The sequence below is a fragment of the Phalangium opilio genome, unplaced genomic scaffold, assembly GCF_054372755.1.
Source record: "Phalangium opilio isolate 3A_F unplaced genomic scaffold, DU_Popi_V2 ptg000009l_1, whole genome shotgun sequence".
Classification (NCBI taxonomy): Eukaryota; Metazoa; Arthropoda; class Arachnida; order Opiliones; family Phalangiidae; genus Phalangium; species Phalangium opilio.
In genome coordinates, this window is record NW_028324146.1 from 12,478,765 (window position 1) to 12,498,320 (window position 19,556).

General features: G+C 37.8%; 63 pseudogenes; all 63 read left to right on the forward strand.

The window, feature by feature from the left end:
* The first annotated feature begins 115 nt into the window (after positions 1-115).
* On the forward strand, positions 116-218 carry LOC149714588 (5S ribosomal RNA; annotated as a pseudogene).
* A 378-nt stretch (positions 219-596) lies between these two features.
* LOC149714589 (5S ribosomal RNA) lies at positions 597-699 on the forward strand (annotated as a pseudogene).
* Positions 700-821: 122 nt separating this feature from the next.
* Positions 822-940, forward strand: LOC149714590 (5S ribosomal RNA; annotated as a pseudogene).
* Positions 941-1,077: 137 nt separating this feature from the next.
* LOC149714591 (5S ribosomal RNA) lies at positions 1,078-1,180 on the forward strand (annotated as a pseudogene).
* A 122-nt stretch (positions 1,181-1,302) lies between these two features.
* On the forward strand, positions 1,303-1,421 carry LOC149714592 (5S ribosomal RNA; annotated as a pseudogene).
* A 137-nt stretch (positions 1,422-1,558) lies between these two features.
* On the forward strand, positions 1,559-1,661 carry LOC149714593 (5S ribosomal RNA; annotated as a pseudogene).
* Positions 1,662-1,783: 122 nt separating this feature from the next.
* On the forward strand, positions 1,784-1,902 carry LOC149714594 (5S ribosomal RNA; annotated as a pseudogene).
* Positions 1,903-2,039: 137 nt separating this feature from the next.
* On the forward strand, positions 2,040-2,142 carry LOC149714595 (5S ribosomal RNA; annotated as a pseudogene).
* Positions 2,143-2,264: 122 nt separating this feature from the next.
* On the forward strand, positions 2,265-2,383 carry LOC149714596 (5S ribosomal RNA; annotated as a pseudogene).
* Positions 2,384-2,520: 137 nt separating this feature from the next.
* LOC149714597 (5S ribosomal RNA) lies at positions 2,521-2,623 on the forward strand (annotated as a pseudogene).
* A 122-nt stretch (positions 2,624-2,745) lies between these two features.
* On the forward strand, positions 2,746-2,864 carry LOC149714598 (5S ribosomal RNA; annotated as a pseudogene).
* A 137-nt stretch (positions 2,865-3,001) lies between these two features.
* LOC149714599 (5S ribosomal RNA) lies at positions 3,002-3,104 on the forward strand (annotated as a pseudogene).
* Positions 3,105-3,226: 122 nt separating this feature from the next.
* LOC149714600 (5S ribosomal RNA) lies at positions 3,227-3,345 on the forward strand (annotated as a pseudogene).
* Positions 3,346-3,482: 137 nt separating this feature from the next.
* Positions 3,483-3,585, forward strand: LOC149714601 (5S ribosomal RNA; annotated as a pseudogene).
* Positions 3,586-3,707: 122 nt separating this feature from the next.
* On the forward strand, positions 3,708-3,826 carry LOC149714602 (5S ribosomal RNA; annotated as a pseudogene).
* Positions 3,827-3,963: 137 nt separating this feature from the next.
* Positions 3,964-4,066, forward strand: LOC149714603 (5S ribosomal RNA; annotated as a pseudogene).
* A 122-nt stretch (positions 4,067-4,188) lies between these two features.
* LOC149714604 (5S ribosomal RNA) lies at positions 4,189-4,307 on the forward strand (annotated as a pseudogene).
* Positions 4,308-4,444: 137 nt separating this feature from the next.
* Positions 4,445-4,547, forward strand: LOC149714605 (5S ribosomal RNA; annotated as a pseudogene).
* Positions 4,548-4,669: 122 nt separating this feature from the next.
* On the forward strand, positions 4,670-4,788 carry LOC149714606 (5S ribosomal RNA; annotated as a pseudogene).
* A 137-nt stretch (positions 4,789-4,925) lies between these two features.
* Positions 4,926-5,028, forward strand: LOC149714607 (5S ribosomal RNA; annotated as a pseudogene).
* Positions 5,029-5,150: 122 nt separating this feature from the next.
* LOC149714608 (5S ribosomal RNA) lies at positions 5,151-5,269 on the forward strand (annotated as a pseudogene).
* Positions 5,270-5,408: 139 nt separating this feature from the next.
* LOC149714609 (5S ribosomal RNA) lies at positions 5,409-5,511 on the forward strand (annotated as a pseudogene).
* Positions 5,512-5,860: 349 nt separating this feature from the next.
* Positions 5,861-5,979, forward strand: LOC149714610 (5S ribosomal RNA; annotated as a pseudogene).
* A 137-nt stretch (positions 5,980-6,116) lies between these two features.
* LOC149714611 (5S ribosomal RNA) lies at positions 6,117-6,219 on the forward strand (annotated as a pseudogene).
* Positions 6,220-6,597: 378 nt separating this feature from the next.
* LOC149714612 (5S ribosomal RNA) lies at positions 6,598-6,700 on the forward strand (annotated as a pseudogene).
* Positions 6,701-6,822: 122 nt separating this feature from the next.
* On the forward strand, positions 6,823-6,941 carry LOC149714613 (5S ribosomal RNA; annotated as a pseudogene).
* A 138-nt stretch (positions 6,942-7,079) lies between these two features.
* On the forward strand, positions 7,080-7,182 carry LOC149714614 (5S ribosomal RNA; annotated as a pseudogene).
* A 349-nt stretch (positions 7,183-7,531) lies between these two features.
* Positions 7,532-7,650, forward strand: LOC149714615 (5S ribosomal RNA; annotated as a pseudogene).
* Positions 7,651-7,787: 137 nt separating this feature from the next.
* LOC149714616 (5S ribosomal RNA) lies at positions 7,788-7,890 on the forward strand (annotated as a pseudogene).
* Positions 7,891-8,268: 378 nt separating this feature from the next.
* LOC149714617 (5S ribosomal RNA) lies at positions 8,269-8,371 on the forward strand (annotated as a pseudogene).
* A 122-nt stretch (positions 8,372-8,493) lies between these two features.
* Positions 8,494-8,612, forward strand: LOC149714618 (5S ribosomal RNA; annotated as a pseudogene).
* A 138-nt stretch (positions 8,613-8,750) lies between these two features.
* On the forward strand, positions 8,751-8,853 carry LOC149714619 (5S ribosomal RNA; annotated as a pseudogene).
* A 379-nt stretch (positions 8,854-9,232) lies between these two features.
* Positions 9,233-9,335, forward strand: LOC149714620 (5S ribosomal RNA; annotated as a pseudogene).
* A 378-nt stretch (positions 9,336-9,713) lies between these two features.
* On the forward strand, positions 9,714-9,816 carry LOC149714621 (5S ribosomal RNA; annotated as a pseudogene).
* Positions 9,817-9,938: 122 nt separating this feature from the next.
* LOC149714622 (5S ribosomal RNA) lies at positions 9,939-10,057 on the forward strand (annotated as a pseudogene).
* A 138-nt stretch (positions 10,058-10,195) lies between these two features.
* LOC149714623 (5S ribosomal RNA) lies at positions 10,196-10,298 on the forward strand (annotated as a pseudogene).
* A 379-nt stretch (positions 10,299-10,677) lies between these two features.
* On the forward strand, positions 10,678-10,780 carry LOC149714624 (5S ribosomal RNA; annotated as a pseudogene).
* Positions 10,781-11,158: 378 nt separating this feature from the next.
* On the forward strand, positions 11,159-11,261 carry LOC149714625 (5S ribosomal RNA; annotated as a pseudogene).
* Positions 11,262-11,383: 122 nt separating this feature from the next.
* Positions 11,384-11,502, forward strand: LOC149714626 (5S ribosomal RNA; annotated as a pseudogene).
* Positions 11,503-11,640: 138 nt separating this feature from the next.
* Positions 11,641-11,743, forward strand: LOC149714627 (5S ribosomal RNA; annotated as a pseudogene).
* A 379-nt stretch (positions 11,744-12,122) lies between these two features.
* LOC149714628 (5S ribosomal RNA) lies at positions 12,123-12,225 on the forward strand (annotated as a pseudogene).
* Positions 12,226-12,603: 378 nt separating this feature from the next.
* On the forward strand, positions 12,604-12,706 carry LOC149714629 (5S ribosomal RNA; annotated as a pseudogene).
* Positions 12,707-12,829: 123 nt separating this feature from the next.
* LOC149714630 (5S ribosomal RNA) lies at positions 12,830-12,948 on the forward strand (annotated as a pseudogene).
* Positions 12,949-13,085: 137 nt separating this feature from the next.
* Positions 13,086-13,188, forward strand: LOC149714631 (5S ribosomal RNA; annotated as a pseudogene).
* A 138-nt stretch (positions 13,189-13,326) lies between these two features.
* On the forward strand, positions 13,327-13,429 carry LOC149714632 (5S ribosomal RNA; annotated as a pseudogene).
* A 379-nt stretch (positions 13,430-13,808) lies between these two features.
* Positions 13,809-13,911, forward strand: LOC149714633 (5S ribosomal RNA; annotated as a pseudogene).
* A 378-nt stretch (positions 13,912-14,289) lies between these two features.
* Positions 14,290-14,392, forward strand: LOC149714634 (5S ribosomal RNA; annotated as a pseudogene).
* A 123-nt stretch (positions 14,393-14,515) lies between these two features.
* On the forward strand, positions 14,516-14,634 carry LOC149714635 (5S ribosomal RNA; annotated as a pseudogene).
* Positions 14,635-14,771: 137 nt separating this feature from the next.
* LOC149714636 (5S ribosomal RNA) lies at positions 14,772-14,874 on the forward strand (annotated as a pseudogene).
* Positions 14,875-14,997: 123 nt separating this feature from the next.
* LOC149714637 (5S ribosomal RNA) lies at positions 14,998-15,116 on the forward strand (annotated as a pseudogene).
* A 363-nt stretch (positions 15,117-15,479) lies between these two features.
* LOC149714638 (5S ribosomal RNA) lies at positions 15,480-15,598 on the forward strand (annotated as a pseudogene).
* A 362-nt stretch (positions 15,599-15,960) lies between these two features.
* LOC149714639 (5S ribosomal RNA) lies at positions 15,961-16,079 on the forward strand (annotated as a pseudogene).
* Positions 16,080-16,216: 137 nt separating this feature from the next.
* Positions 16,217-16,319, forward strand: LOC149714640 (5S ribosomal RNA; annotated as a pseudogene).
* A 362-nt stretch (positions 16,320-16,681) lies between these two features.
* On the forward strand, positions 16,682-16,784 carry LOC149714641 (5S ribosomal RNA; annotated as a pseudogene).
* Positions 16,785-17,159: 375 nt separating this feature from the next.
* On the forward strand, positions 17,160-17,262 carry LOC149714642 (5S ribosomal RNA; annotated as a pseudogene).
* A 378-nt stretch (positions 17,263-17,640) lies between these two features.
* On the forward strand, positions 17,641-17,743 carry LOC149714643 (5S ribosomal RNA; annotated as a pseudogene).
* A 122-nt stretch (positions 17,744-17,865) lies between these two features.
* LOC149714644 (5S ribosomal RNA) lies at positions 17,866-17,984 on the forward strand (annotated as a pseudogene).
* Positions 17,985-18,121: 137 nt separating this feature from the next.
* Positions 18,122-18,240, forward strand: LOC149714645 (5S ribosomal RNA; annotated as a pseudogene).
* Positions 18,241-18,377: 137 nt separating this feature from the next.
* LOC149714646 (5S ribosomal RNA) lies at positions 18,378-18,480 on the forward strand (annotated as a pseudogene).
* Positions 18,481-18,602: 122 nt separating this feature from the next.
* On the forward strand, positions 18,603-18,721 carry LOC149714647 (5S ribosomal RNA; annotated as a pseudogene).
* A 137-nt stretch (positions 18,722-18,858) lies between these two features.
* On the forward strand, positions 18,859-18,961 carry LOC149714648 (5S ribosomal RNA; annotated as a pseudogene).
* A 122-nt stretch (positions 18,962-19,083) lies between these two features.
* LOC149714649 (5S ribosomal RNA) lies at positions 19,084-19,202 on the forward strand (annotated as a pseudogene).
* Positions 19,203-19,339: 137 nt separating this feature from the next.
* On the forward strand, positions 19,340-19,442 carry LOC149714650 (5S ribosomal RNA; annotated as a pseudogene).
* The last annotated feature ends 114 nt before the right edge of the window (positions 19,443-19,556 follow it).

Below are 19,556 nucleotides of genomic sequence, written 5' to 3' on the forward strand. Positions count from 1 at the left end.
TAAATTTTAATAGATAAGAAAAAAGCAAACATGTTTTCTTTTTGTTATTGTTTTAAAATGATGAAGGTTAATTTGTCTCACTTAATTTAAATTCGAATTATTAACTAGCACTTTCGGCAACGGCCATATCACGCTGAAAGCACCGGTTCACGTCCGATCACCGAAGTTAAGCAGCGTCGAGCGCATACAGTACTTGGGAATACTGCGTGCCGTTAGCTTTTTCACTTTTGTTTCCTCTTTCAAATTCCACCAGATATGAAAAAAGCAAACATATCTTCTTTTTGTTATTGTTTTGTAAAGATGAAAGTTAATGAAATTCAAATTATTAACTAGCACTCTCGGCAACGGCCATATCACGCTGAATACACCGATTCTCGTCCCATAGCCGAAGTTAAGCAGCGTCGAGCGCAGTCATTACTTGGGAGGGAGACCACTTAGGATCACTGCGTGCCGTTGGCTTTTTCACTTTTTTTTCCTCTTTTAAATTTTAATAGATATGTAAAAAGCAAACAGGTTTTCTTTTTGTTATTGTTTTAAAATGATGAAGGTTAATTTGTCTCACTTTATTTAAATTCGAATTATTAACTAGCACTCTCGGCAACGGCCATATCACGCTGAAAACACCGGTTCACGTCCGATCACCGAAGTTAAGCAGCGTCGAGCGCATACAGTACTTGGGAATACTGCGTGCCGTTGGCTTTTTCACTTTTGTTTCCTCTTTCAAATTCCACCAGATATGAAAAAAGCAAACATATCTTCTTTTTGTTATTGTTTTATAAAGATGAAAGTTAATTAAATTCAAATTATTAACTAGCATTCTCGGCAACGGCCATATCACGCTGAATACACCGGTTCTCGTCCGATAACCGAAGTTAAGCAGCGTCGAGCGCAGTCACTACTTGGGAGGGAGACCACTTAGGAACACTGCGTGCCGTTGGCTTTTTCACTTTTTTTTGCTCTTTTAAATTTTAATAGATAAGAAAAAAGCAAACATGTTTTCTTTTTGTTATTGTTTTAAAATGATGAAGGGTAATTTGTCTCACTTAATTTAAATTCGAATTATTAACTAGCACTCTCGGCAACGGCCATATCACGCTGAAAACACCGGTTCACGTCCGATCACCGAAGTTAAGCAGCGTCGAGCGCATACAGTACTTGGGAATACTGCGTGCCGTTGGCTTTTTCACTTTTGTTTCCTCTTTCAAATTCCACCAGATATGAAAAAAGCAAACATATCTTCTTTTTGTTATTGTTTTATAAAGATGAAAGTTAATTAAATTCAAATTATTAACTAGCATTCTCGGCAACGGCCATATCACGCTGAATACACCGGTTCTCGTCCGATAACCGAAGTTAAGCAGCGTCGAGCGCAGTCACTACTTGGGAGGGAGACCACTTAGGACCACTGCGTGCCGTTGGCTTTTTCACTTTTTTTTGCTCTTTTAAATTTTAATAGATATGAAAAAAGCAAACATGTTTTCTTTTTGTTATTGTTTTAAAATGATGAAGGTTAATTTGTCTCACTTAATTTAAATTCGAATTATTAACTAGCACTGTCGGCAACGGCCATATCACGCTGAAAACACCGGTTCACGTCCGATCACCGAAGTTAAGCAGCGTCGAGCGCATACAGTACTTGGGAATACTGCGTGCCGTTGGCTTTTTCACTTTTGCTTCCTCTTTCAAATTCCACCAGATATGAAAAAAGCAAACATATCTTCTTTTTGTTATTGTTTTATAAAGATGAAAGTTAATTAAATTCAAATTATTAACTAGCATTCTCGGCAACGGCCATATCACGCTGAATACACCGGTTCTCGTCCGATAACCGAAGTTAAGCAGCGTCGAGCGCAGTCACTACTTGGGAGGGAGACCACTTAGGAACACTGCGTGCCGTTGGCTTTTTCACTTTTTTTTGCTCTTTTAAATTTTAATAGATAAGAAAAAAGCAAACATGTTTTCTTTTTGTTATTGTTTTAAAATGATGAAGGTTAATTTGTCTCACTTAATTTAAATTCGAATTATTAACTAGCACTTTCGGCAACGGCCATATCACGCTGAAAGCACCGGTTCACGTCCGATCACCGAAGTTAAGCAGCGTCGAGCGCATACAGTACTTGGGAATACTGCGTGCCGTTGGCTTTTTCACTTTTGTTTCCTCTTTCAAATTCCACCAGATATGAAAAAAGCAAACATATCTTCTTTTTGTTATTGTTTTATAAAGATGAAAGTTAATTAAATTCAAATTATTAACTAGCATTCTCGGCAACGGCCATATCACGCTGAATACACCGGTTCTCGTCCGATAACCGAAGTTAAGCAGCGTCGAGCGCAGTCACTACTTGGGAGGGAGACCACTTAGGAACACTGCGTGCCGTTGGCTTTTTCACTTTTTTTTGCTCTTTTAAATTTTAATAGATAAGAAAAAAGCAAACATGTTTTCTTTTTGTTATTGTTTTAAAATGATGAAGGTTAATTTGTCTCACTTAATTTAAATTCGAATTATTAACTAGCACTGTCGGCAACGGCCATATCACGCTGAAAACACCGGTTCACGTCCGATCACCGAAGTTAAGCAGCGTCGAGCGCATACAGTACTTGGGAATACTGCGTGCCGTTGGCTTTTTCACTTTTGCTTCCTCTTTCAAATTCCACCAGATATGAAAAAAGCAAACATATCTTCTTTTTGTTATTGTTTTATAAAGATGAAAGTTAATTAAATTCAAATTATTAACTAGCATTCTCGGCAACGGCCATATCACGCTGAATACACCGGTTCTCGTCCGATAACCGAAGTTAAGCAGCGTCGAGCGCAGTCACTACTTGGGAGGGAGACCACTTAGGAACACTGCGTGCCGTTGGCTTTTTCACTTTTTTTTGCTCTTTTAAATTTTAATAGATAAGAAAAAAGCAAACATGTTTTCTTTTTGTTATTGTTTTAAAATGATGAAGGTTAATTTGTCTCACTTAATTTAAATTCGAATTATTAACTAGCACTTTCGGCAACGGCCATATCACGCTGAAAGCACCGGTTCACGTCCGATCACCGAAGTTAAGCAGCGTCGAGCGCATACAGTACTTGGGAATACTGCGTGCCGTTAGCTTTTTCACTTTTGTTTCCTCTTTCAAATTCCACCAGATATGAAAAAAGCAAACATATCTTCTTTTTGTTATTGTTTTATAAAGATGAAAGTTAATTAAATTCAAATTATTAACTAGCATTCTCGGCAACGGCCATATCACGCTGAATACACCGGTTCTCGTCCGATAACCGAAGTTAAGCAGCGTCGAGCGCAGTCACTACTTGGGAGGGAGACCACTTAGGAACACTGCGTGCCGTTGGCTTTTTCACTTTTTTTTGCTCTTTTAAATTTTAATAGATAAGAAAAAAGCAAACATGTTTTCTTTTTGTTATTGTTTTAAAATGATGAAGGGTAATTTGTCTCACTTAATTTAAATTCGAATTATTAACTAGCACTCTCGGCAACGGCCATATCACGCTGAAAACACCGGTTCACGTCCGATCACCGAAGTTAAGCAGCGTCGAGCGCATACAGTACTTGGGAATACTGCGTGCCGTTGGCTTTTTCACTTTTGTTTCCTCTTTCAAATTCCACCAGATATGAAAAAAGCAAACATATCTTCTTTTTGTTATTGTTTTATAAAGATGAAAGTTAATTAAATTCAAATTATTAACTAGCATTCTCGGCAACGGCCATATCACGCTGAATACACCGGTTCTCGTCCGATAACCGAAGTTAAGCAGCGTCGAGCGCAGTCACTACTTGGGAGGGAGACCACTTAGGACCACTGCGTGCCGTTGGCTTTTTCACTTTTTTTTGCTCTTTTAAATTTTAATAGATATGAAAAAAGCAAACATGTTTTCTTTTTGTTATTGTTTTAAAATGATGAAGGTTAATTTGTCTCACTTAATTTAAATTCGAATTATTAACTAGCACTGTCGGCAACGGCCATATCACGCTGAAAACACCGGTTCACGTCCGATCACCGAAGTTAAGCAGCGTCGAGCGCATACAGTACTTGGGAATACTGCGTGCCGTTGGCTTTTTCACTTTTGCTTCCTCTTTCAAATTCCACCAGATATGAAAAAAGCAAACATATCTTCTTTTTGTTATTGTTTTATAAAGATGAAAGTTAATTAAATTCAAATTATTAACTAGCATTCTCGGCAACGGCCATATCACGCTGAATACACCGGTTCTCGTCCGATAACCGAAGTTAAGCAGCGTCGAGCGCAGTCACTACTTGGGAGGGAGACCACTTAGGAACACTGCGTGCCGTTGGCTTTTTCACTTTTTTTTGCTCTTTTAAATTTTAATAGATAAGAAAAAAGCAAACATGTTTTCTTTTTGTTATTGTTTTAAAATGATGAAGGTTAATTTGTCTCACTTAATTTAAATTCGAATTATTAACTAGCACTTTCGGCAACGGCCATATCACGCTGAAAGCACCGGTTCACGTCCGATCACCGAAGTTAAGCAGCGTCGAGCGCATACAGTACTTGGGAATACTGCGTGCCGTTAGCTTTTTCACTTTTGTTTCCTCTTTCAAATTCCACCAGATATGAAAAAAGCAAACATATCTTCTTTTTGTTATTGTTTTATAAAGATGAAAGTTAATTAAATTCAAATTATTAACTAGCATTCTCGGCAACGGCCATATCACGCTGAATACACCGGTTCTCGTCCGATAACCGAAGTTAAGCAGCGTCGAGCGCAGTCACTACTTGGGAGGGAGACCACTTAGGAACACTGCGTGCCGTTGGCTTTTTCACTTTTTTTTGCTCTTTTAAATTTTAATAGATAAGAAAAAAGCAAACATGTTTTCTTTTTGTTATTGTTTTAAAATGATGAAGGGTAATTTGTCTCACTTAATTTAAATTCGAATTATTAACTAGCACTCTCGGCAACGGCCATATCACGCTGAAAACACCGGTTCACGTCCGATCACCGAAGTTAAGCAGCGTCGAGCGCATACAGTACTTGGGAATACTGCGTGCCGTTGGCTTTTTCACTTTTGTTTCCTCTTTCAAATTCCACCAGATATGAAAAAAGCAAACATATCTTCTTTTTGTTATTGTTTTATAAAGATGAAAGTTAATTAAATTCAAATTATTAACTAGCATTCTCGGCAACGGCCATATCACGCTGAATACACCGGTTCTCGTCCGATAACCGAAGTTAAGCAGCGTCGAGCGCAGTCACTACTTGGGAGGGAGACCACTTAGGAACACTGCGTGCCGTTGGCTTTTTCACTTTTTTTTTTGCTCTTTTAAATTTTAATAGATATGAAAAAAGCAAACATGTTTTCTTTTTGTTATTGTTTTAAAATGATGAAGGTTAATTTGTCTCACTTAATTTAAATTCGAATTATTAACTAGCACTTTCGGCAACGGCCATATCACGCTGAAAGCACCGGTTCACGTCCGATCACCGAAGTTAAGCAGCGTCGAGCGCATACAGTACTTGGGAATACTGCGTGCCGTTTGCTTTTTCACTTTTGTTTCCTCTTTTAAATTCCACCAGATATGAAAAAAGCAAACATATCTTCTTTTTTGTTATTGTTTTATAAAGATGAATGTTAATTAAATTCAAATTATTAACTAGCACTCTCGGCAACGGCCATATCACGCTGAAAGCACCAGTTCACGTCCGATCACCGAAGTTAAGCAGCGTCGAGCGCATACAGTACTTGCGAATACTGCGTGCCGTTTGCTTTTTCACTTTTGTTTCCTCTTTTAAATTCCACCAGATATGAAAAAAGCAAACATATCTTCTTTTTTGTTATTGTTTTATAAAGATGAATGTTAATTAAATTCAAATTATTAACTAGCACTCTCGGCAACGGCCATATCACGCTGAATACTCCGGTTCTCGTCCGATAACCGAGGTTAAGCAGCGTCGAGCGCAGTCACTACTTGGGAGGGAGACCACTTAGGAACACTGCGTGCCGTTGGCTTTTTCACTTTTTTTTCCTCTTTTAAATTTTAATAGATATGAAAAAAGCAAACACGTTTTCTTTTTGTTATTGTTTTAAAATGATGAAGGTTAACTTGTCTCACTTAATTTAAATTCAAATTATTAACTAGCACTCTCGGCAACGGCCATATCACGCTGAAAACACCGGTTCACGTCCGATCACCGAAGTTAAGCAGCGTCGAGCGCATACAGTACTTGGGAATACTGCGTGCCGTTGGCTTTTTCACTTTTGTTTCCTCTTTCAAATTCCACCAGATATGAAAAAAGCAAACATATCTTCTTTTTGTTATTGTTTTATAAAGATGAAAGTTGATGAAATTCAAATTATTAACTAGCACTCTCGGCAACGGCCATATCACGCTGAATACACCGATTCTCGTCCCATAGCCGAAATTAAGCAGCGTCGAGCGCAGTCACTACTTGGGAGGGAGACCACTTAGGATAACTGCGTGCCGTTGGCTTTTTCACTTTTTTTTCCTCTTTTAAATTTTAATAGATATGTAAAAAGCAAACAGGTTTTCTTTTTGTTATTGTTTTAAAATGATGAAGGTTAATTTGTCTTACTTAATTTAAATTCGAATTATTAACTAGCACTCTCGGCAACGGCCATATCACGCTGAAAACACCGGTTCACGTCCGATCACCGAAGTTAAGCAGCGTCGAGCGCATACAGTACTTGGGAATACTGCGTGCCGTTGGCTTTTTCACTTTTGTTTCCTCTTTCAAATTCCACCAGATATGAAAAAAGCAAACATATCTTCTTTTTGTTATTGTTTTATAAAGATGAAAGTTAATTAAATTCAAATTATTAACTAGCATTCTCGGCAACGGCCATACCACGCTGAATACACCGGTTCTCGTCCGATAACCGAAGTTAAGCAGCGTCGAGCGCAGTCACTACTTGGGAGGGAGACCACTTAGGAACACTGCGTGCCGTTGGCTTTTTCACTTTTTTTTTGCTCTTTTAAATTTTAATAGATATGAAAAAAGCAAACATGTTTTCTTTTTGTTATTGTTTTAAAATGATGAAGGTTAATTTGTCTCACTTAATTTAAATTCGAATTATTAACTAGCACTTTCGGCAACGGCCATATCACGCTGAAAGCACCGGTTCACGTCCGATCACCGAAGTTAAGCAGCGTCGAGCGCATACAGTACTTGGGAATACTGCGTGCCGTTTGCTTTTTCACTTTTGTTTCCTCTTTTAAATTCCACCAGATATGAAAAAAGCAAACATATCTTCTTTTTTGTTATTGTTTTATAAAGATGAATGTTAATTAAATTCAAATTATTAACTAGCACTCTCGGCAACGGCCATATCACGCTGAAAGCACCAGTTCACGTCCGATCACCGAAGTTAAGCAGCGTCGAGCGCATACAGTACTTGCGAATACTGCGTGCCGTTTGCTTTTTCACTTTTGTTTCCTCTTTTAAATTCCACCAGATATGAAAAAAGCAAACATATCTTCTTTTTTGTTATTGTTTTATAAAGATGAATGTTAATTAAATTCAAATTATTAACTAGCACTCTCGGCAACGGCCATATCACGCTGAATACTCCGGTTCTCGTCCGATAACCGAGGTTAAGCAGCGTCGAGCGCAGTCACTACTTGGGAGGGAGACCACTTAGGAACACTGCGTGCCGTTGGCTTTTTCACTTTTTTTTCCTCTTTTAAATTTTAATAGATATGAAAAAAGCAAACACGTTTTCTTTTTGTTATTGTTTTAAAATGATGAAGGTTAACTTGTCTCACTTAATTTAAATTCGAATTATTAACTAGCACTCTCGGCAACGGCCATATCACGCTGAAAACACCGGTTCACGTCCGATCACCGAAGTTAAGCAGCGTCGAGCGCATACAGTACTTGGGAATACTGCGTGCCGTTGGCTTTTTCACTTTTGTTTCCTCTTTCAAATTCCACCAGATATGAAAAAAGCAAACATATCTTCTTTTTGTTATTGTTTTATAAAGATGAAAGTTGATGAAATTCAAATTATTAACTAGCACTCTCGGCAACGGCCATATCACGCTGAATACACCGATTCTCGTCCCATAGCCGAAATTAAGCAGCGTCGAGCGCAGTCATTACTTGGGAGGGAGACCACTTAGGATAACTGCGTGCCGTTGGCTTTTTCACTTTTTTTTCCTCTTTTAAATTTTAATAGATATGTAAAAAGCAAACAGGTTTTCTTTTGGTTATGGTTTTAAAATGATGAAGGTTAATTTGTCTCACTTAATTTAAATTCGAATTATTAACTAGCACTCTCGGCAACGGCCATATCACGCTGAAAACACCGGTTCACGTCCGATCACCGAAGTTAAGCAGCGTCGAGCGCATACAGTACTTGGGAATACTGCGTGCCGTTGGCTTTTTCACTTTTGCTTCCTCTTTCAAATTCCACCAGATATGAAAAAAGCAAACATATCTTCTTTTTGTTATTGTTTTATAAAGATGAAAGTTAATTAAATTCAAATTATTAACTAGCATTCTCGGCAACGGCCATATCACGCTGAATACACCGGTTCTCGTCCGATAACCGAAGTTAAGCAGCGTCGAGCGCAGTCACTACTTGGGAGGGAGACCACTTAGGAACACTGCGTACCGTTGGCTTTTTCACTTTTTTTTGCTCTTTTAAATTTTAATAGATATGAAAAAAAGCAAACATGTTTTCTTTTTGTTATTGTTTTAAAATGATGAAGGTTAATTTGTCTCACTTAATTTAAATTCGAATTATTAACTAGCACTTTCGGCAACGGCCATATCACGCTGAAAGCACCGGTTCACGTCCGATCACCGAAGTTAAGCAGCGTCGAGCGCATACAGTACTTGGGAATACTGCGTGCCGTTTGCTTTTTCACTTTTGTTTCCTCTTTTAAATTCCACCAGATATGAAAAAAGCATACATATCTTCTTTTTTGTTGTTGTTTTATAAAGATGAATGTTAAATAAATTCAAATTATTAACTAGCACTCTCGGCACCGGCCATATCACGCTGAATACACCGATTCTCGTCCCATAGCCGAAATTAAGCAGCGTCGAGCGCAGTCATTACTTGGGAGGGAGACCACTTAGGATCACTGCGTGCCGTTGGCTTTTTCACTTTTTTTTCCTCTTTTAAATTTTAATAGATATGTAAAAAGCAAACAGGTTTTCTTTTTGTTATTGTTTTAAAATGATGAAGGTTAATTTGTCTCACTTAATTTAAATTCGAATTATTAACTAGCACTCTCGGCAACGGCCATATCACGCTGAAAACACCGGTTCACGTCCGATCACCGAAGTTAAGCAGCGTCGAGCGCATACAGTACTTGGGAATACTGCGTGCCGTTGGCTTTTTCACTTTTGTTTCCTCTTTCAAATTCCACCAGATATGAAAAAAGCAAAAATATCTTCTTTTTGTTATTGTTTTATAAAGATGAAAGTTAATGAAATTCAAATTATTAACTAACACTCTCGGCAACGGCCATATCACGCTGTATACACCGATTCTCGTCCCATAGCCGAAGTTAAGCAGCGTCGAGCGCAGTCATTACTTGGGAGGGAGACCACTTAGAATCACTGCGTGCCGTTGGTTTTTTCACTTTTTTTTCCTCTTTTAAATTTTAATAGATATGTAAAAAGCAAACAGGTTTTCTTTTTGTTATTGTTTTAAAATTATGAAGGTTAATTTGTCTCACTTAATTTAAATTCGAATTATTAACTAGCACTCTCGGCAACGGCCATATCACGCTGAAAACACCGGTTCACGTCCGATCACCGAAGTTAAGCAGCGTCGAGCGCATACAGTACTTGGGAATACTGCGTGCCGTTGGCTTTTTCACTTTTGCTTCCTCTTTCAAATTCCACCAGATATGAAAAAAGCAAACATATCTTCTTTTTGTTATTGTTTTATAAAGATGAAAGTTAATTAAATTCAAATTATTAACTAGCATTCTCGGCAACGGCCATATCACGCTGAATACACCGGTTCTCGTCCGATAACCGAAGTTAAGCAGCGTCGAGCGCAGTCACTACTTGGGAGGGAGACCACTTAGGAACACTGCGTACCGTTGGCTTTTTCACTTTTTTTTGCTCTTTTAAATTTTAATAGATATGAAAAAAAGCAAACATGTTTTCTTTTTGTTATTGTTTTAAAATGATGAAGGTTAATTTGTCTCACTTAATTTAAATTCGAATTATTAACTAGCACTTTCGGCAACGGCCATATCACGCTGAAAGCACCGGTTCACGTCCGATCACCGAAGTTAAGCAGCGTCGAGCGCATACAGTACTTGGGAATACTGCGTGCCGTTTGCTTTTTCACTTTTGTTTCCTCTTTTAAATTCCACCAGATATGAAAAAAGCATACATATCTTCTTTTTTGTTGTTGTTTTATAAAGATGAATGTTAAATAAATTCAAATTATTAACTAGCACTCTCGGCACCGGCCATATCACGCTGAATACACCGATTCTCGTCCCATAGCCGAAATTAAGCAGCGTCGAGCGCAGTCATTACTTGGGAGGGAGACCACTTAGGATCACTGCGTGCCGTTGGCTTTTTCACTTTTTTTTCCTCTTTTAAATTTTAATAGATATGTAAAAAGCAAACAGGTTTTCTTTTTGTTATTGTTTTAAAATGATGAAGGTTAATTTGTCTCACTTAATTTAAATTCGAATTATTAACTAGCACTCTCGGCAACGGCCATATCACGCTGAAAACACCGGTTCACGTCCGATCACCGAAGTTAAGCAGCGTCGAGCGCATACAGTACTTGGGAATACTGCGTGCCGTTGGCTTTTTCACTTTTGTTTCCTCTTTCAAATTCCACCAGATATGAAAAAAGCAAAAATATCTTCTTTTTGTTATTGTTTTATAAAGATGAAAGTTAATGAAATTCAAATTATTAACTAACACTCTCGGCAACGGCCATATCACGCTGTATACACCGATTCTCGTCCCATAGCCGAAGTTAAGCAGCGTCGAGCGCAGTCATTACTTGGGAGGGAGACCACTTAGAATCACTGCGTGCCGTTGGTTTTTTCACTTTTTTTTCCTCTTTTAAATTTTAATAGATATGTAAAAAGCAAACAGGTTTTCTTTTTGTTATTGTTTTAAAATTATGAAGGTTAATTTGTCTCACTTAATTTAAATTCGAATTATTAACTAGCACTCTCGGCAACGGCCATATCACGCTGAAAACACCGGTTCACGTCCGATCACCGAAGTTAAGCAGCGTCGAGCGCATACAGTACTTGGGAATACTGCGTGCCGTTGGCTTTTTCACTTTTGCTTCCTCTTTCAAATTCCACCAGATATGAAAAAAGCAAACATATCTTCTTTTTGTTATTGTTTTATAAAGATGAAAGTTAATTAAATTCAAATTATTAACTAGCATTCTCGGCAACGGCCATATCACGCTGAATACACCGGTTCTCGTCCGATAACCGAAGTTAAGCAGCGTCGAGCGCAGTCACTACTTGGGAGGGAGACCACTTAGGAACACTGCGTACCGTTGGCTTTTTCACTTTTTTTTGCTCTTTTAAATTTTAATAGATATGAAAAAAAGCAAACATGTTTTCTTTTTGTTATTGTTTTAAAATGATGAAGGTTAATTTGTCTCACTTAATTTAAATTCGAATTATTAACTAGCACTTTCGGCAACGGCCATATCACGCTGAAAGCACCGGTTCACGTCCGATCACCGAAGTTAAGCAGCGTCGAGCGCATACAGTACTTGGGAATACTGCGTGCCGTTTGCTTTTTCACTTTTGTTTCCTCTTTTAAATTCCACCAGATATGAAAAAAGCATACATATCTTCTTTTTTGTTGTTGTTTTATAAAGATGAATGTTAAATAAATTCAAATTATTAACTAGCACTCTCGGCACCGGCCATATCACGCTGAATACACCGATTCTCGTCCCATAGCCGAAATTAAGCAGCGTCGAGCGCAGTCATTACTTGGGAGGGAGACCACTTAGGATCACTGCGTGCCGTTGGCTTTTTCACTTTTTTTTCCTCTTTTAAATTTTAATAGATATGTAAAAAGCAAACAGGTTTTCTTTTTGTTATTGTTTTAAAATGATGAAGGTTAATTTGTCTCACTTAATTTAAATTCGAATTATTAACTAGCACTCTCGGCAACGGCCATATCACGCTGAAAACACCGGTTCACGTCCGATCACCGAAGTTAAGCAGCGTCGAGCGCATACAGTACTTGGGAATACTGCGTGCCGTTGGCTTTTTCACTTTTGTTTCCTCTTTCAAATTCCACCAGATATGAAAAAAGCAAAAATATCTTCTTTTTGTTATTGTTTTATAAAGATGAAAGTTAATGAAATTCAAATTATTAACTAACACTCTCGGCAACGGCCATATCACGCTGTATACACCGATTCTCGTCCCATAGCCGAAGTTAAGCAGCGTCGAGCGCAGTCATTACTTGGGAGGGAGACCACTTAGAATCACTGCGTGCCGTTGGTTTTTTCACTTTTTTTTCCTCTTTTAAATTTTAATAGATATGTAAAAAGCAAACAGGTTTTCTTTTTGTTATTGTTTTAAAATTATGAAGGTTAATTTGTCTCACTTAATTTAAATTCGAATTATTAACTAGCACTCTCGGCAACGGCCATATCACGCTGAAAACACCGGTTCACGTCCGATCACCGAAGTTAAGCAGCGTCGAGCGCAGTCAGTACTTGGGAATACTGCGTGCCGTTGGCTTTTTCATTTTTGTTTCTTCTTTCAAATTCCACCAGATATGAAAAAAGCAAACATATCTTCTTTTTTGTTATTGTTTTATAAAGATGAAAGTTAATTAAATTCAAATAATTAACTAGCACTCTCGGCAACGGCCATATCACGCTGAATACACCGGTTCTCGTCCGATAACCGAAGTTAAGCAGCGTCGAGCGCAGTCACTACTTGGGAGGGAGACCACTTAGGAACACTGCGTGCCGTTGGCTTTTTCACTTTTTTTTCCTCTTTTAAATTTTAATAGATATGAAAAAAGCAAACATGTTTTCTTTTTGTTATTGTTTTAAAATGATGAAGGTTAATTTGTCTCACTTAATTTAAATTCGAATTATTATCTAGCACTCTCGGCAACGGCCATATCACGCTGAAAACACCGGTTCACGTCCGATCACCGAAGTTAAGCAGCGTCGAGCGCATACAGTACTTGGGAATACTGCGTGCCGTTGGCTTTTTCACTTTTTTTTGCTCTTTTAAATTTTAATAGATATGAAAAAAAGCAAACATGTTTTCTTTTTGTTATTGTTTTAAAATGATGAAGGTTAATTTGTCTCACTTAATTTAAATTCGAATTATTAACTAGCACTTTCGGCAACGGCCATATCACGCTGAAAGCACCGGTTCACGTCCGATCACCGAAGTTAAGCAGCGTCGAGCGCATACAGTACTTGGGAATACTGCGTGCCGTTTGCTTTTTCACTTTTGTTTCCTCTTTTAAATTCCACCAGATATGAAAAAAGCATACATATCTTCTTTTTTGTTGTTGTTTTATAAAGATGAATGTTAAATAAATTCAAATTATTAACTAGCACTCTCGGCACCGGCCATATCACGCTGAATACACCGATTCTCGTCCCATAGCCGAAATTAAGCAGCGTCGAGCGCAGTCATTACTTGGGAGGGAGACCACTTAGGATCACTGCGTGCCGTTGGCTTTTTCACTTTTTTTTCCTCTTTTAAATTTTAATAGATATGTAAAAAGCAAACAGGTTTTCTTTTTGTTATTGTTTTAAAATGATGAAGGTTAATTTGTCTCACTTAATTTAAATTCGAATTATTAACTAGCACTCTCGGCAACGGCCATATCACGCTGAAAACACCGGTTCACGTCCGATCACCGAAGTTAAGCAGCGTCGAGCGCATACAGTACTTGGGAATACTGCGTGCCGTTGGCTTTTTCACTTTTGTTTCCTCTTTCAAATTCCACCAGATATGAAAAAAGCAAAAATATCTTCTTTTTGTTATTGTTTTATAAAGATGAAAGTTAATGAAATTCAAATTATTAACTAACACTCTCGGCAACGGCCATATCACGCTGTATACACCGATTCTCGTCCCATAGCCGAAGTTAAGCAGCGTCGAGCGCAGTCATTACTTGGGAGGGAGACCACTTAGAATCACTGCGTGCCGTTGGTTTTTTCACTTTTTTTTCCTCTTTTAAATTTTAATAGATATGTAAAAAGCAAACAGGTTTTCTTTTTGTTATTGTTTTAAAATTATGAAGGTTAATTTGTCTCACTTAATTTAAATTCGAATTATTAACTAGCACTCTCGGCAACGGCCATATCACGCTGAAAACACCGGTTCACGTCCGATCACCGAAGTTAAGCAGCGTCGAGCGCAGTCAGTACTTGGGAATACTGCGTGCCGTTGGCTTTTTCATTTTTGTTTCTTCTTTCAAATTCCACCAGATATGAAAAAAGCAAACATATCTTCTTTTTTGTTATTGTTTTATAAAGATGAAAGTTAATTAAATTCAAATAATTAACTAGCACTCTCGGCAACGGCCATATCACGCTGAATACACCGGTTCTCGTCCGATAACCGAAGTTAAGCAGCGTCGAGCGCAGTCACTACTTGGGAGGGAGACCACTTAGGAACACTGCGTGCCGTTGGCTTTTTCACTTTTTTTTCCTCTTTTAAATTTTAATAGATATGAAAAAAGCAAACATGTTTTCTTTTTGTTATTGTTTTAAAATGATGAAGGTTAATTTGTCTCACTTAATTTAAATTCGAATTATTATCTAGCACTCTCGGCAACGGCCATATCACGCTGAAAACACCGGTTCACGTCCGATCACCGAAGTTAAGCAGCGTCGAGCGCATACAGTACTTGGGAATACTGCGTGCCGTTGGCTTTTTCACTTTTGTTTCTTCTTTCAAATTCCACCAGATATGAAAAAAGCAAACATATCTTCTTTTTTGTTATTGTTTTATAAAGATGAAAGTTAATTAAATTCAAATTATTAACTAGCACTCTCGGCAACGGCCATATCACGCTGAATACACCGGTTCTTGTCCGATAACCGAAGTTAAGCAGCGTCGAGCGCAGTCACTACTTGGGAGGGAGACCACTTAGGAACACTGCGTGCCGTTGGCTTTTTCACTTTTTTTTCCTCTTTTAAATTTTAATAGATATGAAAAAAGCAAACATGTTTTCTTTTTGTTATTGTTTTAAAATGATGAAGGTTAATTTGTCTCACTTAATTTAAATTCGAATTATTAACTAGCACTTTCGGCAACGGCCATATCACGCTGAAAACACTGGTTCATGTCCGATCACCGAAGTTAAGCAGCGTCGAGCGCATACAGTACTTGGGAATACTGCGTGCCGTTTGCTTTTTCACTTTTGTTTCCTCTTTTAAATTCCACCAGATATGAAAAAAGCAAACATATCTTCTTTTTTGTTATTGTTTTATAAAGATGAAAGTTAATTAAATTCAAATTATTAACTAGCATTCTCGGCAACGGCCATATCACGCTGAATACACCGGTTCTCGTCCGATAACCGAAGTTAAGCAGCGTCGAGCGCAGTCATTACTTGGGAGGGAGACCACTTAGGAACACTGCGTGCCGTTGGCCTTTTCACTTTTTTTTCCTCTATTAAATTTTAATAGATATGTAAAAATCAAACAGGTTTTCTTTTTGTTATTGTTTTAAAATGATGAAGGTTAATTTGTCTCACTTAATTTAAATTCGAATTATTAACTAGCACTCTCGGCAACGGCCATATCACGCTGAAAACACCGGTTCACGTCCGATCACCGAAGTTAAGCAGCGTCGAGCGCATACAGTACTTGGGAATACTGGGTGCCGTTTGCTTTTTCACTTTTGTTTCCTCTTTTAAATTCCACCAGACATGAAAAAAGCAAACATATCTTCTTTTTGTTATTGTTTTATAAAGAAGAAAGTTAATTAAATTCAAATTATTAACTAGCATTCTCGGCAACGGCCATATCACGCTGAATACACCGGTTCTCGACCGATAACCGAAGTTAAGCAGCGTCGAGCGCAGTCATTACTTGGGAGGGAGACCACTTAGGAACACTGCGTGCCGTTGGCCTTTTCACTTTTTTTTCCTCTATTAAATTTTAATAGATATGTAAAAAGCAAACAGGTTTTCTTTTTGTTATTGTTTTAAAATGATGAAGGTTAATTTGTCTCACTTAATTTAAATTCGAATTATTAACTAGCACTCTCGGCAACGGCCATATCACGCTGAAAACACCGGTTCACGTCCGATCACCGAAGTTAAGCAGCGTCGAGCGCATACAGTACTTGGGAATACTGCGTGCCGTTTGCTTTTTCACATTTGTTTCCTCTTTTAAATTCCACCAGACATGAAAAAAGCAAACATATCTTCTTTTTGTTATTGTTTTATAAAGAAGAAAGTTAATTAAATTCAAATTATTAACTAGCATTCTCGGCAACGGCCATATCACGCTGAATACACCGGTTCTCGACCGATAACCGAAGTTAAGCAGCGTCGAGCGCATACAGTACTTGGGAATACTGCGTGCCGTTGGCTTTTTCACTTTTGTTTCCTCTTTTAAATTTTAATAGATATGAAAAAAGCAAACACGTTTTCTTTTTGTTATTGTTTTAAAATGATGAAGGTTAATTTGTCTCACTTAATTTAAATTCGAATTATTAACTAGCACTCTCGGCAACGGCCATATCACGCTGAAAACACCGGTTCACGTCCGATCATCGAAGTTAAGCAGCGTCGAGCGCATACAGTACTTGGGAATACTGCGTGCCGTTGGCTTTTTCACTTTTGTTTCCTCTTTCAAATTCCACCAGATATGAAAAAAGCAAACATATCTTTTTGTTATTGTTTCATAAAGATGAAAGTTAATGAAATTCAAATTATTAACTAGCACTCTCGGCACCGGCCATATCACGCTGAATACACCGATTCTCGTCCCATAGCCGAAATTAAGCAGCGTCGAGCGCAGTCATTACTTGGGAGGGAGACCACTTAGGATCACTGCGTGCCGTTGGCTTTTTCACTTTTTTTTCCTCTTTTAAATTTTAATAGATATGTAAAAAGCAAACAGGTTTTCTTTTTGTTATTGTTTTAAAATGATGAAGGTTAATTTGTCTCACTTAATTTAAATTCGAATTATTAACTAGCACTCTCGGCAACGGCCATATCACGCTGAAAACACCGGTTCACGTCCGATCACCGAAGTTAAGCAGCGTCGAGCGCATACAGTACTTGGGAATACTGCGTGCCGTTGGCTTTTTCACTTTTGTTTCCTCTTTCAAATTCCACCAGATATGAAAAAAGCAAAAATATCTTCTTTTTGTTATTGTTTTATAAAGATGAAAGTTAATGAAATTCAAATTATTAACTAGCACTCTCGGCAACGGCCATATCACGCTGTATACATCGATTCTCGTCCCATAGCCGAAGTTAAGCAGCGTCGAGCGCAGTCATTACTTGGGAGGGAGACCACTTAGAATCACTGCGTGCCGTTGGTTTTTTCACTTTTTTTTCCTCTTTTAAATTTTAATAGATATGTAAAAAGCAAACAGGTTTTCTTTTTGTTATTGTTTTAAAATTATGAAGGTTAATTTGTCTCACTTAATTTAAATTCGAATTATTAACTAGCACTCTCGGCAACGGCCATATCACGCTGAAAACACCGGTTCACGTCCGATCACCGAAGTTAAGCAGCGTCGAGCGCATACAGTACTTGGGAATACTGCGTGCCGTTTGCTTTTTCACTTTTGTTTCTCTTTTAAATTCCACCAGATATGAAAAAAGCAAACATATCTTCTTTTTTGTTATTGTTTTATAAAGATGAAAGTTAATTGAATTCAAATTATTAACTAGCACTCTCGGCAAGGGCCATATCACGCTGAATACACCGGTTCTCGTCCGATAACCGAAGTTAAGCAGCGTCGAGCGCAGTCACTACTTGGGAGGGAGACCACTTAGGAACACTGCGTGCCGTTGGCTTTTTCACTTTTTTTTCCTCTTTTAAATTTTAATAGATATGAAAAAAGCAAACACGTTTTCTTTTTGTTATTGTTTTAAAATGATGAAGGTTAATTTGTCTCACTTAATTTAAATTCGAAATATTAACTAGCACTCTCGGCAACGGCCATATCACGCTGAAAACACCGGTTCACGTCCGATCACCGAAGTACAGCAGCGTCGAGCGCATACAGTACTTGGGAGGGAGACCACTTAGGAACACTGCGTGCCGTTGGCCTTTTCACTTTTTTTTCCTCTATTAAATTTTAATAGATATGTAAAAAGCAAACAGGTTTTCTTTTTGTTATTGTTTTAAAATGATGAAGGTTAATTTGTCTCACTTAATTTAAATTCGAATTATTAACTAGCACTCTCGGCAACGGCCATATCACGCTGAAAACACCGGTTCACGTCCGATCACCGAAGTTAAGCAGCGTCGAGCGCATACAGTACTTGGGAATACTGCGTGCCGTTTGCTTTTTCACTTTTGTTTCCTCTTTTAAATTCCACCAGACATGAAAAAAGCAAACATATATTCTTTTTGTTATTGTTTTATAAAGAAGAAAGTTAATTAAATTCAAATTATTAACTAGCATTCTCGGCAACGGCCATATCACGCTGAATACACCGGTTCTCGACCGATAACCGAAGTTAAGCAGCGTCGAGCGCAGTCATTACTTGGGAGGGAGACCACTTAGGAACACTGCGTGCCGTTGGCCTTTTCACTTTTTTTTCCTCTATTAAATTTTAATAGATATGTAAAAAGCAAACAGGTTTTCTTTTTGTTATTGTTTTAAAATGATGAAGGTTAATTTGTCTCACTTAATTTAAATTCGAATTATTAACTAGCACTCTCGGCAACGGCCATATCACGCTGAAAACACCGGTTCACGTCCGATCACCGAAGTTAAGCAGCGTCGAGCGCATACAGTACTTGGGAATACTGCGTGCCGTTTGCTTTTTCACTTTTGTTTCCTCTTTTAAATTCCACCAGACATGAAAAAAGCAAACATATCTTCTTTTTGTTATTGTTTTATAAAGAAGAAAGTTAATTAAATTCAAATTATTAACTAGCATTCTCGGCAACGGCCATATCACGCTGAATACACCGGTTCTCGACCGATAACCGAAGTTAAGCAGCGTCGAGCGCAGTCATTACTTGGGAGGGAGACCACTTAGGAACACTGCGTGCCGTTGGCTTTTTCACTTTTTTTTCCTCTTTTAAATTTTAATAGATATGTAAAAAGCAAATAGGTTTTCTTTTTGTTATTGTTTTAAAATGATGAAGGTTAATTTGTCTCACTTAATTTAAATTCGAATTATTAACTAGCACTCTCGGCAACGGCCATATCACGCTGAAAACACCGGTTCACGTCCGATCACCGAAGTTAAGCAGCGTCGAGCGCATACAGTACTTGGGAATACTGCGTGCCGTTGGCTTTTTCACTTTTGTTTCCTCTTTTAAATTTTAATAGATATGAAAAAAGCAAACACGTTTTCATTTTGTTATTGTTTTAAAATGATGAAGGTTAATTTGTCTCACTTAATTTAAAT